A 17,218-nucleotide genomic window follows, 5' to 3' on the forward strand; every position below is an offset into this window, starting at 1 on the left:
CATAAATTCATGGTATATTTGGCTTATGAGCCACTGGATTAAATAAAATTTGATTATAGAAAACTATACAAAGTTACAAACTCAAATACATGCAACGAATGTGCATATCAATTAAAGTGAAAAATAATTTCTAAAAATATTGACATATTGAAAAGCTATACAAAGTTACGAATACAAATACATGCAAGAAATGTGTAGGTGAATTAAAAGTGGAAAAGAAATCCCAAAAAGAGTACATATTGACACAAAAGCATTAAACATGTTAATGTGATATGCAATGTATTGAAAAACAATAGAATTTATTCTGCAATTTCATGCAAAGACAAATACAAGAATTTATTGATGACAATTACACAGTTACTATTGAATGAAATATGTAAAATTTTTAACCAAAAAAACATGCTTAAAAGAGATAATTTTTGTAAGGCTCCTCTCACTGATTCAAGAGATGTTTAAGAAGAAAAATGAGTGGATTTTATAATATGAATCCATAAAACCCTTTCATGAGTTCTTAATGGATGAGCAACCGAAACAAATTGGGATATATTTAGTTCTATGTGATTAAAATAAGAAGGTATAAAAACAATTTTTTTAATATTTCGATGTGTTGCTTATTCAAAGGCGGAGAGACGTCTATAATATTAACGAGTTAACATTTCTGATTTGATTTGTTCATTTAAGGAAAGACGTCAATTTTTTTCCTTAAAAAAAAAAATACCATCTGCATTCTAAATAGATTTCAAACTATTTTGATAATTTTCCTTTTTATTTTTAATATTAAAATATTTTATAAAATTCAATACTTCCAATGTAAATTTCATCATCTTTGCAAATCTTGTTTTTAATGTAAATGTTAATTGAATAATCTTAACTTTTTCATTTCTTTCTACTTTTAAGAACTCAAAATTTTTAATATTAATTCATATATAGTTTCAAATACATTACATTATTAATGAAGAGAGAACAATTATAAAAATGATGCAAAATTAATTACGCCGTAAGGCGTATCCCTTTGAAATCAATTCCCCTCTTGTCCACCTGTCATCATTGTGAACCCCACGATTATGTGTTAGACGATTCAGAACGGCACAATTGTCCGATCATGAGACGGTAGTTACAAAATTGTCGTAAATTCGTTGTAGACTGCAAGCCCTTAATCTCTCTTGCGAAGGAGGAAAACGGAGATGGTAATGGGCCCTTGTGGTCACATTAATCTTTGCCCTCAGAGAGATTTGTAGCAGGCTTGTCTTGGTGGTTTTGAGCATTTGGAGTTAAACATTTGTCCCAAAGACAAAATTGATCCATAGTTGTTCAGAGGCAGACAATGAACCTGCCAGTGAACTTGAAAATAACTGATTTTGAGTCTAGCATAGCTACATTGTTTAGTCATAGAGTTCTTAGATTTTGGCAATTGTGTGTTAATAATAATGAAGAGAAAAAATTCCTTAACAACATGTCCAACACCAAAACGTCATTTTAATGTTCTGGGAAAAAAATTATTGCAAATTTTGGTGCTGTTGGTTTTATGTTATGTTGTTTGTGATTTGGCTTCCTCTCAAGTGGGAATTTGCATATACAAAACTTTGATTTTCCTTGATTTATTTGCCATAAATCAAAACACCAAAATATAGTGCACGAAGGAATTTTCAAGTGGGAATTTGCATATACAGAACTTTGATTTTCCCCGAGTTATTTGCCATAAATCAAAACACCAAAATACAGTGCACAAAGGAATTTTGGGCGAGGGTTTGCTTCTCGCTATGAAGGTTTTCAATTTGGAAAATGACCAAAATGTGAAGAGAAATTTTGGGTGAGGATATGTTTGTCTGTATGAAGGTTTTCAATTTGGAAAATGACTAGGACGTGAAGAGTTTAAAAACCAATTATACTATTTTGAAGGGCAGTTTTGGATAAATGTTCAAAGGAGTTTTGGGTGAGGTATGCTTGTCACTATGAAGGTTTTCAATTTGGAAAATGACTAGGCTGCGAATAGTTTTAAAACAATGTATAATATTTTGCAAAATATTTGACATTGAAATCTCGTGAGAATTATATTTTCATTTTCGAGACTCCATTTCCAAGGCTTAGTGTTCAGGTTTATGGGTAATGGAAGCCTAGAGAAGCATTTGTATCTTGATAAAGATGACAACAATGTTGAGAATGTGTGTGAGTTAGGATTGAAAACAGGATTAGGCATTGCTATAGATGTAGCTCATGGCATGGAATATCTTCATCATGGTTTTTTTCCACAGGTAATTCATTATGACATAAAAACCAAGCAATGTGTTGTTGGATGCAAAAAAGTCCAACCTTGTAATAGAGTTTGGTATTGCAAAATTAATTGGTGATGACATAAAATCAAGCAATGTGTTGTTGGATGCAAACAAGTCCAACCTTGTAATAGAGTTTGGGATTGCAAAATTAATTGGTGCAAGCTCCAGTGATTTACTTGGTTCAACACTTGCTTTAAAAGAATCCATGGGCTACATTTCCCTAGGTATGGATATTTTAAAACATTGTATTAATTTGTATTTTCTTCACAATAATTTTATACGGATTTGTTTAGTAAATTTTGATCAAGGTTTCCCTGAATGTATAAGAATATGGATTGATTGAGAGGGCTTCTACTCAAGGAGATGTTTATAGCTATGGCATTCTAAGAGAGTAGCAATGGTAATTAGTTTCTAGTTATAGATCCAAGGCCAAACTTGTTGAGGAAAACATGAACCTCAACCACCCAATAAATTAATTGAGTATCATGAGGGAGGTTTGTTCATAATGAATTATATCTAAACAAACTAATCTTCAACTCTTTTTCAATTTTCATCCTATATTGTAGGAAAAATTAGGAATGGCTACAAGGGCATTGGCCAAGTAATATTATCACAGTGTGGAAAAGACTTCATGTTCTTGTATTAATGAAAATTTCTAGTTTAGTCCCATTACAAGTTAAAAAATAGGGATGATATTAAAAAAATGTTGCTAATAGTTTATTCTAATTAAGCTTTAAGATCCACACCTCAAAAAATTGGTTGATGATGAGGCACCTCCTTCTAGGACAATGATCTCCCAAAGTAATGTGGCCATAAGAGGGATCACAATTATTGGGGGAACAATTAATGGGTGTGTAGAGGTCCATAGTTGGGACATAATTATACTTACCAAGGTGAATGGTAGCATTTATATTTGAATTGAAAGGGTTAGACGATAAAGGGCTTCCAACAGGAAAATTCCAAACCAAAGAATAATTCTAAGGAACCTTTACGAATTGAAGTGTTATATATATATAGAGAGAGAGATATATATGTATAAAGATGATTTTAATTGTTGTAGTGAATATTATTAGTAAATTGGTGTAGTTGGTTTTTATCCTTAAAGATAGACATTCAAGAATAGATTACTTCACTACTAAGACAATAATATATTATCAAAGGGTTTAGTGTTAATGTAGCCCCCTGCAAAAACGAAAATCTCTACAACTAGAACTAGTGGTTTTTGTGGAAGTTTTTTCATAGATTTTTCATAGGTTTTTGGAGAGGCTTATTTTAGTATCTTAGACTAATCTAGTGCAATGATTCCCCATTGATGTAGAAGCACCACCAATAAATGACCATATGGTGGCTTGTTCCATCCTATGGTGCTCATAGATAAAATGGTGAAATGGTGCACTTTTTCAAACTATTACGCCAATGGATGTTGGTGTTGTGGTAGCTTTTACCATAACAATAGTGCCTTTAGGTAGGCATGAACCACAAAATATCCTAAATTGTAACACCTCTACGATGATCCCCATGTGTGTGATAAACATATCATGATTAGGATGGTAAGCTATAAACTCTTTTTGAGGCTAGTGATCCCATCTACATATGTTTTTTAGGCTAGTGTTCCTATGTTTATATGTTTTGAGGAAGAAGAGCTTAGTTTTGTAAACATGAAATCACATGCATATTAATAAAATACACCATTGTTGCAAACCAAGTTAGACAAGAGAGTATGGGGCTAAGACTCCATAAGTGTGAATGGGGGAAATTGATAAGTGATGAAGAAATTAAGCCTAGAAAACCCTAGAAAATACTTAAATATTATAATTTAGAAATCCCTAGGGTTTGTGGAAAAAACCCTAGAGATAGACCTAAAGTGTTGAAAATCAATAAATTTATTGAATGAAGAAACCCTAGCTCATACAATTCATGCAAGGAAGGAAAGGAAAGCTACATGCATTAGTAGCTTATGATGAGGATGAGGATGAGCATTTCTAGCTTGATGAAATTGCAAATGGATTTCAATGATTTTTGTAAGAAGGAAAGGATTGAGAGGGAGTTGACAATTCCCTGCAATCCTTAGATCAAAAGATAAGTACTTCATACCTTTCTCCCTTGATGACTATTACTTTACTTCTCAACCTTTATGTCTTTATATCCCTTTTCTTGGTTATAATATTTTCTTCCATGGCCTAATGAGGTTTGTAGGTACATCGTGAAGGTTGTTAAGGCTCTTGTAGTAGATGGAAGCATCACGAAGAATGATGCAAAGTTTGTGACAAGAGGATTCTCCTAGGATTAAGCATAAACTCAGCTATAGTGATTTCTGTTCAAGCAGGAGAAATTGTACTAGAACCATGCTAGATGATCGAAAGAGCCTTTAGTCAAGAGCCAACCGGGCAACAAGTTTGAAGGATGTCATGATGGAGGAAATTGTGTCGAGACTTGAGGGGAAGTCAATGATGAATTCCAAGAAGATCTACAAGATGAAGCATACCATAGATGGTAGCATAGAGAAGTACAAAGAAGGATTCATGGCAAGAGGTTTCTCTTAGAAAGAGGAAGAGGACTATGAAGGGACACTTGCTCCCAGGGAAAATTTTAAGAACCCCCCTAAATTTACATATATAATAAATGGGCGAATCTCCATGGTATATAGGAAAAATGGAAGGCGATTTTATCAATAATATGATATGTATATATAATTTTTTGGCGAATCTCTCACCAGGCATGGCAAATATTTTACTCAATTATAAAATCTTGTGTTTATTGAATACACAAATGAAATCATTGCACTTCTTTAAAATATCTTTTGAAATCAAAATTACCGAAATTACATATCGATAACCTAGTGGGTGTAGGATAAAATTCACCCGTGCCATTCACAGAAAGCATAAGAAAAAACCTCATACTATATATAAAACCAAGAAAAATTCAAATTCATCACTTCTATGGACCTCGTAACCACCTTGCCAATACACAAGTATGTTCCTGTTTGCAACTAGAAAATTACCCAAATTACAATCTGTTTACTCCAGCATATGCTGGAAAGTTATAGAAGGATGACTAGTGCATCAATCCATTCCTTTTAGCCCTAGATTTGTTTCAGTTTAAAACAGAAGTATACAAATATACTTGTCCAATGTCTATGCTTTAACCATTCACCTTAAGATGTTTTTACAATATAATTTCCTAAGTCTATTTAATATCTTCATTATCATAAAAACCAACCTATATCCATCTTAACTCCACATCTACCACTCTTAGGGGGGTGAAATCTATTTATCCCTCTGAGCACTTGGTAGACCCAGAATTAAGATGGATCTAAGATGATAGAATTTCCCCTTTAAATAGTCTATGCTCACATGAATACCATGGTATTACCATGGGTCAATACCATGGGTTATCATAAACCTGGGGCTTAAAAATTACTATTAGTAATTTATAAAAATTAATAAAATTAATAGTTGATTTTTATTTTATTTTTTATTTTAACCAAGCTAAAATGTTTAACATACATTAAATTACAACATCCATTTTTACTCTTGATCGGATCAAATATTTTTTCACTCCATGCTAGTTTGCATATCACGATATTTGATACCTCTCAGGGGTTAGTAGATCCAGAGTAAAGATGGATCTATGCTGGTTTAATTCCCCCATTTAAATAGGCTACATTCTAGGTGAATACCATGGGTCAATACCATGTGCCATTTTGGTGAATACCATGGGTCAATACCATGTGCCATTTTTATTTTTATTAGGGTTAATTATGTTTTTTTGCATGGTATTAATAACAATCTAGTCCATGGTATTTGTCCCATAGTATTTTGCCCATAGGTTTCACCTAAATATAACACATTTTTTGAGTGTTCGTAAATATAAGGTGACTTATGGAGTAAATATAAAAAAATGTTTTATTTGTTTACCATACCTCACGTTTATTTATATTTTTATTAATTTACCATACCTCTTTTACGAATATGGTATTTGGCCCATAGGATTCACTTAAATAAAACCTCTTTCGTGAGCCTTCATAAATGGAATGAGGGTTATGGACTAAATATAAAAAGAGGTTTTATTTATTTACCATGCGTCTAGTTTATTTATATCTTTATTTATTTACCATACCTTTTGAGTGAGTATAAAAAGACGTTTTATTTATTTACCATACCTCCACTTTACTTATATTTTTATTTGTTTACACCCTTGCATGTATATAAGGTGACTTATGGAGTAAATATAAAAAATGTTTTATTTATTTACCATACCTCTCATTTATTTATATTTTTATTAATTTACCATAACTCTTTTATAAATATGGTATTTGGGCCTTTGGCCCATAGGATTCACTTAAATAAAACCTATTCTTGAAAATGGACGAATGGAAGGTTGTAACTCCTAATTTCAAGGGCTAAATTTACCTTTTTTACCCTCTCCCTTAAAATAAGGTGGGCTATTTGAGGTGATTTGTAAAAATGTACTATGATACAAAATACTCGCCCACTAAAAATTTAAAACCCCTTAATTTCGCCAAAGGGAGAACATTCGCCCCTAAAATTTTCTATGCTTGCTCCTGTCATCAAGTACACTTCTATTTGACCTATTATTTATATTGCTTCTATTATGGGTTGGAAATTGCAGTAGATGGATGTGAAGAACACTTTCCTCAATAGAGTGATTGAGGAAGAAGTGTACATAGGAAAACCTCAAGGATTTGAGGTGCGTGAGAGGGAATCTCATACCTGTATATTGAAGAAAGCTTTGTACGGATCTCGAGGATGGTATTCTTGGATCGATGGATATCTTAGGAGTCTTGGTTGATCTTGTTATTATATGACTTAATTCTGATGGGAGTAGAAGGACCCACATGATAGAGGGGGGAAAAGTTGCAAGAGGATTTTCTTCCATGATAAAGGTAACAATCAAGCCCTACTTCAGTGTCAAAGGGAGTTGACATCTGAGTTCAAGATGAATGATCTAGGTTTGATGCATTACTTCCTTGTTCAAGGAAGCATATTATTGAGATCCTTCAGATATTTGGTATGATGGATTGCAAGTCCATACACAGTCCCATGGTGACCATTCTGGAGAAGATGAGAGGCTACGATTCAGATTTGGTGGATCTCATGATGTATAGAAAATCATGAAAAGTGGAAGGACCATCCATCCATGTGGACGTAATGGGATTGAGATTGTCAGACTAGATGGTCAAGATGGGAGGTCTCTAAGAGTAGTTTGCCTTCTATGAGTGGACCATTCTAGAAAATAGATACGCTTTAGTGACTAGGAAGCAGTTGTTGTGATAGTGAAGAATGTTGATTAGTTTATGGTTGAGCTGAGGCATGTGGCACATGTGTTGAGGTACCTACATGGTACAGTTGGATATGGATTGAGATATGTCAAAAATAATGAAGTACAGTTGCAGAGATATACAAAATTAGATTAGGAAAATAGTGTTGAAGATAGAAAGAGCACATTAAGGTGTTACTTTAGTTTCGGATAACCTAGATGAGTAGGAAGCAAACATTTGTTGCACTCGACATTGCAGAGGATGAGTATACTATAGCTACTTTGGCAAGTTGTGAAGCAGTGTGGCTTCATAAGATACCCATAGGATTGTTTGATCAAGTGCTAGAAATGACTGTGATGACAGGTGAAAGCACGTCGAGATCAATTACCATGACATGATACAGAAGGGAGCAATAAGGCTCCAATACATTTCTACAGACAAGCAGGTTGCTAACATTCTCACAAAACCTCTGTCCTAGGATGAAGTTTGTTTACTTAAGAGACAAGCTTGGAGTGGTTGAGAATGCTTCCCTTAGTTAGAGGGAGTGTTGATGTTGTAGCATCAAGGGAAGGGCTTAGAGTGCTCCCCTGGTCAGAAGGTTCTGACCATATTTCCAAGGGTTACTTGGCTAGTGGGTAGAGTGAGTGTCCCATAGCATTAGGAAAGTGTTTTACCATTCAAGTATCATATGCCGACATAAAGGAATGGTAAATTGGCCTAGGGCTTCACCATTGGTCAAGGATACTGACTTGGTTCGAAGTGACAACCTGGATAGTTGGTGACCCAAGACTAGTCTTGTGCTTACTTTTGTCAAAGGGTACCTAACCATATTGCCAAAGGGTACCTAACCATATTGCCAAAGGGTATCTAGCTAGTGGGTAACTAAACCCATTTGCAAAGGATATTTGACTAGTGGATAACTAGATCCTTTGCATGATGTTGATGTAGGATGTTTTCCACATGGTTTTAGGATAGAACATGAAGTGGATGGATACAATAACATAGAAGGCTCATTCCACCGTTTCTTGGGATGGAGATATTTTTCAACAAATAGGACATTTGAGGAAGTGAAGGTGAATACCTCCTTAGCTAAGAGGGAGTGTTGATTTTCAAGTAGTTGTGGTTAGCATTCCCCAACTACACAAGTTGGCCCACGAAAGAAAAAGAGAATTAAAATTAAATTATAAATTTTGGAGCTCATGTAGGCCCCAAAATGACAGGTCAGCCCCACATGTGAAGGGGTGTGATTTTTGGTCAAAAGTCACCCCACCTTGACTCATATAAATACGATTGGGGCTCCTCCACTTTCACTCATCAAACAATAAATCATTTTTTTTGTTCACATGTCTAAAGGAGAGAGAGGGGAAGAAGGTTGAAGTTTTATCAGAGCAGCTTATGATTCCATAATCATAAGCTGCGATGGTAGCTTATCTCTGAGAAGAGATGTGATGGATACATGCCTCTGAACTGTGTTACAATGAGGCTCGAAGGCCTATTTATTGTTGAGAAACAATGGAAAACCCTTAACATTCCAAAACCTAACCCTAGGAGATGAAACGCCAAACTGTGGTCCCCGTTTGGGGGTAAATTGGTACATCAACTTCCCGGGGTCGTAACTTTGGCATATGATCTCCATTTGACGCGTACAATAGCTCGTTAGAAAGATCTATCCGAGTACTACCACTTTGGGAGGCAACATGGGCCCATGTTGCCCCAGATTCCCAAAAAAACGTCGTTTAGGGCCTCAAAACGGCTCCGGAAGTTTAGGACCCGAAAAACTGCTAAAAATAGTAAACTGTGCTACAATTAAGGAAACTGAAAATGCTGAGAAAGACAATGGTGGGGGTCCAGGTGGACTTGGTAGGTGGCCACCAATATCCACCTGGATCATTCCTCCCCCCTTAGGAAGCAATGGTCCCCATTGCGTTGAGCTCCTCCATGAGATGAGGAAACTTCTGCTGAACTTGTTCCTTGGTGAGCCACTTGCCCTGCTGAAGGAGTTGGCCTACTTTGACAACTCGATACAGTTGGATATTCTGTTGGCGAGTGTTCTTGATCTGTGTGTCCATGATCCGATCAGTTGCAGCTTGTTCCATGCAATCTGGATTTAATTCTGTGGGTTTGAGCTGTTCTGCAATGTCGGATGTGTCTAGCAATGGTGGAAAGTATGGCCGAAGGCGGTCCCCATTGAACACTGGGTGCAGGCCAAGGAATTGGGGAATGCTGAGCTCAAATGCATTGTCTCCCATAGCCTTAGTAATGGTGTAAGGACCATATCGGAGTGGTCTCAATTTCCGATAGGCTCCAGTAAGGCGTTCCTTTTGCAAATGCAACCAGACTTTGTCGCCCACCTGAAACTTGTGTGGCACCCGGTGTTGATCATGTCGCTGCTTGTACTTGGCATTTGATTTCTCAAGAATGTCATGGACCTGCTGGCGAATATGTTGGATGCGCTCAATGAAGCTGGTGGCCTTATCTGTTTCGGACTGGACATGAGCTGAATTCATGTGAGTAGCTGCAAGGGCATGGCCACATCAATGGGGCATAGTGGCTGGAATCCCAAACCCACCTGAAAAGGGCTATGGCCAGTGGAGCTGTGAAGAGCTCGGTTGTAGCTGTGCTGAACATAGGGGAGGCTCTCGTCCCATGTGCGTGGATGCTTTGAGTTATACATGCGCAGAATGTGCACAATCATCCTGTTGACAACCTCTGTCTGGCCATCAGTTTGAGGATGGAAGGCTGTGGACTTCGTGAGTTTGGTGTCCAGCATTGACCAGAGATTGGACCAAAATGTGCTGAGAAACCGACTGTCCCGATCTGAGATGATAGACTGTGGGATCCCAAAGTGCACCCACACTCGTTCAAAGAAGAGTTTAGCAGTGGCTTCTGTTGTGATATTCTTCTTGCAGGCCATCATAATGGCCATCTTCGAGAACCTGTCGACGACCACAAAAACACAGTCATTTCCATGCTTAGTGGAAGGAAGGCCTGACATGTAATCCATGGAGATGGATTCCCAAGGTCGACTAGGGGTAGGCAACGGGGTATAGAGGCCATGCTTCTTAATGGTCGGTTTGGCAATGGCACAGGCAGTACATGATCGGATGTACTTCCCAACATCCTGTCGAAGATTCGGCCAATAGAAATAATTTTGCAGTACTGCCACTGTTTTCTCGACCCCGAAATGCCCAGCAGCCCGACTGTAGTGTGCTTCCCAAATCATCTTGGCACGCTCGCTTGAAGGAACACAAAGGTGACCGAGGTGGCATAATAGGGCATCCTGGAGGTGAAAATCTGCAACATGCCGACCCTCCAAGAGTGTCTGGTATGTGTGGCCGAATTCTGGGTCGCTTTTGTAGAGAAGTGGCCAATCAGAAGTCTCGTGCCCACAAGAGTTGAGCACTGTGGTTAGCGCCATGATCGGTGGTCGACTGAGGCAATCTGCAACATTATTGGTGCTGCCCTTTTTATACTTGATATTCAAGTGAAACTGTTGCAGGTATGTAGACCACTTCTGATGGCGATCATTCTGCAATTTCCCTTGGGTCTGTATGAACTGCAGAGGTCGGTGGTCTGTGTGGATGACAGTTTCCTTCCCCAAAATGTAATGCTTCCATTGTCGGCAGGCCTGTACAATGGAATACATCTCTTTATCATAAGTGGGGTACTTCCGGACTGTGTCTGAAAGTGTTTCACTGTGATATGCCACTGGATGTCCATGTTGAGTAAGGACTGCCCCAATAGCATAGTCAGAGGCATCTGTCTCGACCTCAAATGGTTGTTGTAAATCTGGTAACGCGAGCACTGGTGCCGTGCAGAGGCGATCCTTCAACTCCCTGAATGCCTTCTGTTGAGATTCAGACCAAAAGAATTTTGCTTTCGCCCTGCCCTTGGTGACTTGACTCAAGGGCCAAGAAATATGAGAAAACCCCAACACAAACCTGCGGTAGAAGTTGGCAAGAACTAGAAAGCTGCGGAGCTCTGTTAGAGTGGTTGGAGAGGGCCAATCCCGAATGACTTGGATCTTGGCTGGATCGACATGCACCCCCTGTTCATCAATGATGTATCCCAGATACTGAACCTGGGTCATGCCAAAAGTGCATTTCTCCAAATTGGCACATAGCTTGTGTTGCCGCAGTGTTTGGAGAACCTGTCGGATGTGGTGGAGGTGCTCTTCCCAACTCTGGCTGAAGATCAGAATGTCATCCAAGTATACTACTACAAAGGAGTTGGTGAATGGCCGCAAGATGTCATCCATTAGCCTCATAAAGGTTGCAGGAGCATTCGTCAATCCGAAAGGCATGACCAACCATTCGAAGAGGCCCTCCTTGGATTTGAAGGCAGTCTTCCACACATCAGAGGGTTCGATTGGTACCTGGTGATATCCTGACTTCAGATCGATCTTGCTGAAATATTTTGCCCCCTTTAGTTGGTCTAGGAGGTCATCAATCCGCGGGATCGGGTACCTATTACGGACAGTGATCTTGTTCAGCGCCCGATAGTCAATACAGAGTCTCCACGTCCCATCCTTCTTCTGTACCAACATGATCGGGCTCCCACAGGGCGATGAACTCGGACGGATGTGACCTTTTTGCAGGAGCTCCTGAATCTGCCTCTTGATTTCATTGTTCTCCAGAACGGAGCGCCGATAAATTGGTCCATTGGGTAGCGGCGCACCTGGGGTCAGATCGATGGAGTGCTTGACTTGACAGTGCAGAGGAACCCCTGCCGGGGAGGTGAAGATGTCCTCGTACTCCTCCACAACCTTGTCCATCTGTAGTTGTCGTGCAGAGGGACCCCGTTTGGAGGTCGCGACCACTGTCTTCTTCTTTCCTTGAGGGCGTATCATCAAGAAAACAAATTTCCTGGTTTTGGAAATGATCTTACTGCATTGTTTTGCAGTAATCAAAGAGATGGCGGCAGGTGGTGCTACCTCTGGTATCCTGAACAACTTATTTCCCAATGTAATAATAACAGCACGAGGCCTTGATTCATACACAGCATGTCGCTTCCACAAGTATGGTTGTCCTAGTAATACATCACAAACTTCAAGGGGAGCAATGTCACACAATACCTCATCCTTGAAGGGCTTGATGTTGTATGGAAGGCGACACTGCTGGCTCACGCGAAGATCTCGTCCTTGGTGAAGCCACCCAATGGTGTATGGTTGTGGATGTGCTGTGGTCGGTAAGCCCAACCGCTTCACGACCTCTGCCGAAATGAGGTTCTTTTGACTCCCGCTATCAACAATGAACTGTATCGGGGAGCCCTTTACCCACATCTGGGAGTGGAAGAGACGCTCCTCCTCCTCTGGATCTTCGGGTTCATTTTTCTGGATCTTTGCGGTAGCAACAGTGGCGCTGGGATCCGCATCAATGATCTGCTTCCCTTTTTCATACCCCTTATCGGGTTCTGACTCAGAGTCGGAACATGCATCTGATTCTGAAACCTTTAGCTCAGCCACCAGTGACTGCTTGGCCCGACACTCACTTGTGTTGTGAGTGGAGCTCTTATGGAACTCGCACCATTTTCCAGTGTCCTTTCTCGGCTTCGCGGCGCTGTTCTTTGCTTGCAGCTTCGGCTGGTTGTCTTGGGCTGTCCCGCCTTGGCTTTGTCCTTTGTTCTGTGGTTTAGGGGCACCTTTCCCCTGCTTTGGATTCGCAGATCCAAAGTCTCGCTTCTTTTGTTTAAACTTCTGCTCGACCTTGACGGCATATCGGTATGCTGCGCCGAGCGAGGGGATGTTTAGGAATTGTATTTCTTCCTGGATGTACTTGTGCAGGCAGCCACGGTATTTGAGTATCAAATGTTGCTCCGAATCCTTGATACCCAACTTTGTGCAAAGGGTATGGAAAAGATTGGTGAACTCCGGCACGTCTTGGTCCCTTCCCTGCCGCAGCGTGGTCCACTTTATGTATTCATCCTCATAGCTTCCGACAGGGTAGTACTGCTCCTTGATGGCATCTCGGAACGAATCCTAGGTGGGTGCGGCTGAAAATAGTGAGCCAGTACTTTCATCCTTCTACTCGCAGTAGGTTTCCCACCAGTCCTTGACGTGGGGGGCTGCTTTAAGAAGAGCAAAAACAATCTTTTCCCGACTCGAAAATTCATGAACAGAAAAATAACCCTCTAGCAGATTTAACCATTTATCTACGACATCTGCGTCTATCTGACCCTCGAATATGGGGATTTCAAAATTAACTTGTACCTTAAAGGGTGTGGCGTTTCTAGAGTAGCTGCTGGAAGCCGATGCGTTGCTTCTGGGTAGCCGCTGAAGGATCTGGGCAAAGCTGTCCATCATCGCGTTCCGTTGTCGCTCGAGGGCTTCTTCGAGCAAGATTTTGATGGGATCTCCTGCCCCCTCGTCTTTCTTCTCGTCCGCCACGGGAGGCCGTCGGGATTTGCGAGGCTGGTCTTGCAAAGGTTCAACCAGTTCAAGCCCTAACTCCTTATATCCCGACCTTGTTGGGGACATGCAAAGAAAAACAGAGAAAAAGCAGACCGCTCTGATACCACTGATCCGGATTTAAACAGGAACGCAACAAATTACAGAGATAACCATATACACAAAGATGCAACGGAAATAATACTTCATTTCATTAATGGAAAATACTGAAATATGCTTACAACCAGAAATGGAAATAAACCAGCTAGGGCGATGGTAGCTTATCTCTGAGAAGAGATGTGATGGCTACATGCCTCTGAACTGTGTTACAATGAGGCTCGAAGGCCTATTTATTGTTGAGAAACAATGGAAAACCCTTAACATTCCAAAACCTAACCCTAGGAGATGAAACGCCAAACTGTGGGCCCCGTTTGGGGGTAAATTGGTACATCAACTTCCTGGGGTCGTAACTTTGGCATATGATCTCCGTTTGACGCGTACAATAGCTCGTTAGAAAGATCTATCCGAGTACTACCACTTTGCGAGGCAACATGGGTCCATGGACCCATGTTTCCCCAGATTCCCAAAAAAACGTCGTTTAGGGCCTCAAAACAGCTCCGGAAGTTCAGGACCCGAAAAACTGCTAAAAATAGTAAACTGTGCTACAATTAAGGAAACTGAAAATGCTGAGAAAGACAATGGTGGGGGTCCAGGTGGACTTGGTAGGTGGCCACCAATATCCACCTGGATCAGTTTTGAACAGGTGCTTGACCAACATTCATCAAACCTATCTACTATTTGTTTGACAACAATTCTAGGTAGATTGAATAAATCATTTCTGGGAAAAGTTGAACAAATCTTCTGGGGATAGAGTTGGCCAAATTATTGGAAGAGTTGACCAAATATTTTGGGCATAGTTGACCAAATTCACGGGCAGCTTCAGGAGGCTGAATTTTGGCCTATTACTGGGAAATTTGACCACAGGTTGACTGAGATGTTTTTGGGAAGTTTGAACGGGTTTGACTTATGTTGAATTATTGTTTTGGGTTGACCAAATTTGACTTTAAAAATATCAGATTCTACTTTACTGAATTGAACAATTTCTCCTAAGAAAAGGTTGTTGGGTTTTTCCCAAGGTTGAGTTTTCCTAGGGTAAATTTGTGTCTCTTTGTGCTTGGTTGTCTCTTTGTGATCCTATTGTCATTATTGGATTGTTATTGAGATTTTATATGTATAATTTCTTAATGATATATGTGACATAAGAGGACTTGATTAAAAAATCATTGGAAAGTAATTATCAAATTAAAAGATCAATTTTCCTGAAGAAAATCAACAACTAAGCTATTATTAAATAAGCATAAGTCAAAAGGTGCACATGTTTTATCCAAAGTCCATAAAGTGAATTTAGAGAGTGTGTTTGTCAAAAGAGGGACATCCACATAAAAGTGAACTATGATAGAGTCATTTCATCATCTATTACATCATTTTTACAGGGGAAGGTGACTAGACTCCCTAGAAGGGAAGAAGGGGTGACCCTGTGACATGATTGGCTCTCGATAAAATCCTAGGCAGATTTGGAAAAGAGGGGATAGGTTTCTTGGGTGTTAATCCATAAAAGTTTCAAGGAAAAAAGTCCTAAGGAGTTGATATACCCAGCGTATTGTCGGATTCTGCCGGAGGACTGTCACGTGGCAGAAGTAGACAATAGAGCACAGATTTGAGTTGTGCAGGTCTACCAGAAGTCAGCACGTGGACAGAGGTATACAATACGACTGCGCAGGTTTGTCTAAGTGTTGGGACGCTCAGGCAATAACGCAGAAGTTGTATACGTGCCGGGTTGTGAGTTAATGAAGTCAGACAGCAGAACGGATATATGATAGTGTGCAGATTATAATAGTGTTGGCACGTTCAGGAATAGCGCAGAGAGATAGGTATATCTGGCAACAGTTGTCTCGGTTGGAGGCCGTGAGGAAGGCGATTTATACAGTCGATCATACCTTTGGGAAGTGAGGAAATTACGCAGGGTTTGGCGGAGGTTACTCACTGGTTGAAGTATGGGCATACGGTTGTGAATGCAGAATCACGGTCTCGGCTAGAGGATTGTATACACAGTTTGGTGCTGAGCTTCGTGAACGCTTTGGTGACCAGTGTGGGCACGCGTTCACGTGCAGAGGCACATATATGTGTATGTGGAAGGCTTCTTACGCCTGGTTATAATATTTCTAAGTATGGTCGTGTATTAGCCGGCATACTTGTGTATGTATTATTGAAAAAGAAAGTTTCATAATAATATAGTTGCGGGCAGACTCACTTGGGAGTTGCCCCTCCCATCATATGAATATTGTTAATGCTGTTTAGGTTTACCTTATGCATGAAGTGGATCTGAATGCTTATGTTGATAATAAAGACTAAAGGTTAATATATGAGATATTGGTTAAAGTTTATGTCAGTTTATGATTAGTTATGTTGGAAGGCGTAGTCCATAAGTGTTTACTTAGTTAAAAGTGGGCGCTCGGTGGTGCCGCACCCCGCCAAAAGAAAAAAAAAAAGATTGGGGGCGTGACAAGGTAGGTGTAGGGTAGTTTGGGTGGGCAAAGGTTGGATTGAAGTAGGTTGAGAGGAGGAAGGAGTAGGGTAGGAGGCCATGGGTTGAGAGGGGATAGCACTCATAAATATGAGGGTTGATTTAATAAAGAAGGTGGAATCGCCCCTTAATATAAATGTCAAGAAACTACAACTATTATTGATATATTATGGTGCCAACTCTCTCCCCAACACTATGATTTAGGTATAGATATCAGTGGGGAAATTTAAATCCTATTCATTTATTCCATGTTAATATTTTATTTTAGGAATTCAATAATGATTCCCCAAAAGTTAATCAAGAAATGGTAAATACCAGACTATTAGGAGGATAAGAAGTTCCATTCTATGTCATTATCTTCGTTCAGTATTTGAGTAGAGCATTTATAAGTGGGAAGTTAGAGAGCATAATAGAAAGGGATAATATTTTATAGCAAACTTATAAGCCATAGGTCTTAGGTAAGTCCACAAAGAGTACTTATTTTTTAGTATTTTCATATGTCCATACTAGAGAAAAGAGTGAAGAGTGACCTCATCTTATAGCCAGGTTTAATCTTGTATGGGTTTCTCAAGGTCAATCTTGTGTTTATTTGTGGATGGTGTATGTGTTTTTCTATTATCTTTTTTTCACATTTTATCTATTTTATACATTAAGCATAAAACTAGTAATTAAAGAATATGAGATCTAAAGGAAAT

Source organism: Pinus tabuliformis, chromosome Q (assembly GCF_031772625.1).
Source record: "Pinus tabuliformis cultivar Carrire ecotype Pingquan chromosome Q, CPIR1, whole genome shotgun sequence".
Classification (NCBI taxonomy): domain Eukaryota; kingdom Viridiplantae; phylum Streptophyta; class Pinopsida; order Pinales; family Pinaceae; genus Pinus; species Pinus tabuliformis.